This window comes from Mus caroli, unplaced genomic scaffold (genome assembly GCF_978045245.1).
Source record: "Mus caroli unplaced genomic scaffold, Mus_caroli_1 scaffold_8, whole genome shotgun sequence".
Classification (NCBI taxonomy): domain Eukaryota; kingdom Metazoa; phylum Chordata; class Mammalia; order Rodentia; family Muridae; genus Mus; species Mus caroli.
In genome coordinates, this window is record NW_028227263.1 from 124,494,330 (window position 1) to 124,496,527 (window position 2,198).

The following is a 2,198-nucleotide window of genomic DNA, read 5'->3' on the forward strand; positions in this document are numbered from 1 at the left end:
AAGCTGTGGAAGGCAGACCAGAGCAGGACACAATATGACAGGAGCCTTTTGCACCTCAGCGGTGACCAAGGACCTCAGAGTCCGAGGAGGGGATTCATGGAAGCGAGATGCACTGTGGAAGTTTCCTCTTCTGCCTGGGAGGTGCCAGGATTGCCCCTGGGGGGAGACCAGCTTCTCCAGTATTGCCCCCGGCTCCCTCTGTTGATTCTGGAGTAGCCAGTATGGCTTCAGTCCATTTTGCCCCATTTCTGCCCAGGCTGGTGAGGGGAGCCTGCTCTAGGGGGCAGAGAAGGGAAGAAGTGTTTAAGGTGTTCCTGGGGTCCAGCCTCTGTCTGTTCCTTGTCAGTGTGGTCAGATGAGCAAAGGCCTCCTCTGGGGCCTTAGAAAGTGACGCCCAAGACACTAAAAGGAATGGGTTTCTGCCACACCACCTCCAGTAGGATCTGTGTGACAAGTTCCACATACTGAGGCCATTGACCTCAAAACGGGGAGGCCTCCTGGAACCAGTTGTGGAACTCTTCGGAGAAAAAAAATACTGAGCCGTAGTTCTCATGGCAATCTATCTGTTTTGTTTTCTCTTATTCCTTTTCTTATTTACATGTTCCTGGTAGCCTAGGCCAAGATCTTTTTTTTTTTTTTAAAGATTTATTTATTATATGTAAGTACACTGTAGCTGTCTTCAGACACTCCAGAAGAGGGCGCCAGATCTCGTTACGGATGGTTGTGAGCCACCATGTGGTTGCTGGGATTCGAACTCTGGACCTTCAGAAGAGCAGTCGGGTGCTCTTACCCACTGAGCCATCTCACCAGCCCTAGGCCAAGATCTTAAGCGAGAATAATGGGTGAGAAACCATCCCTAGAGATGGGGCCACTAACATGACTTTATCCCCAGGGAAACCAACACTTTGCTTTTTTTTGGAGGGGGACAGTTCGAGACAGGGTTTCTCTGTGTAGCCCTGGCTGTCCTGGAACTCACTTTGTAGACCAGGCTGGCCTCAAACTCAGAAATCCACCTGCCTCTGCCTCCTGAGTGCTGGGATCAAAGGCGTGTGCCACCACGCCTGGCTAACACTTTGCTTTTTTTTTTTTTTTAATTTTTATTTATTTATTATATGTAAGTACACTGTAGCTGTCTTCAGACACTCCAGAAGAGGGCGCCAGATCTCGTTACGGATGGTTGTGAGCCACCATGTGGTTGCTGGGGTTTGAACTCTGGACCTTCGGAAGAGCAGTCGGGTGCTCTTACCCACTGAGCCATCTCACCAGCCCACACTTTGCTTTTTAAATCATTTACAAAACTATTATGATAGATACAAATTTTCCCAACAATAAAATTTCGTATGGCTACACTTGTGTCATTGGAGGTGGATTTTGGTATATGGTAAAGAAAGCCTTAATTAGAAAGAATTAAAATAGTTTTAAATTACATATTTCAATAATCTTCATATTTCAAAAATCTTCAGATTTATTTAAAAAATTAAGCACTAGATGCTAAATAATAATTGACCATGGGGCTAGAGAGTTAGTTCAGTGGTTAAGATTTACTAACCTGCTCCTAGAAATCTGCCACTAGCCTTGAATGACAGCCCCCACTGGATACATCCTTTTAGAATTGTTTTTTTTGTTTTTTTGTTTTTTTGTTTTTTTGTTTTTTTGTTTTTCGAGACAGGGTTTTTCTGTGTAGTTCTGGCTGTCCTGGAACTCGCTCTGTAGACCAGGCTGGCCTTGAACTCAGAAATCCTCCTGCCTCTGCCTCCCAAGTGCTGGGATTAAAGGCGTGCGCCACCACGCCCAGCTAGAATTGTTATATTTTGATGATTTATATTAATAATGATGTTACCTGTTCTGTTTGTGATTCACTGAATACATAGTTTCAGAGTTGTAATGCTTGGATGATTTTTGTGCTTTACTGTGTTCAATGATTTTTGTTGGTATCTGTGATTGTTTCACTGGATATAGTTTCTAAGAGATGTTTTAGTAATGTTTGTAATGTTTTAATGTATAAAATCCCCTGCTTGAGAGCTGCAAAATACACTCAGATTCAAACTGCCTCTGTGTTTGTTTCTGTTTGTCACTGCCAAATCCTTACCCACCTAGCTTCGAGGACTCTCATTCCAGGGACCTCCATACCCGACTGGGTGGTCCGTGGCAGGTTTTAAGAGTTCGAGGCCAACCTGGTCTACAGAGGGAGTTTCAAG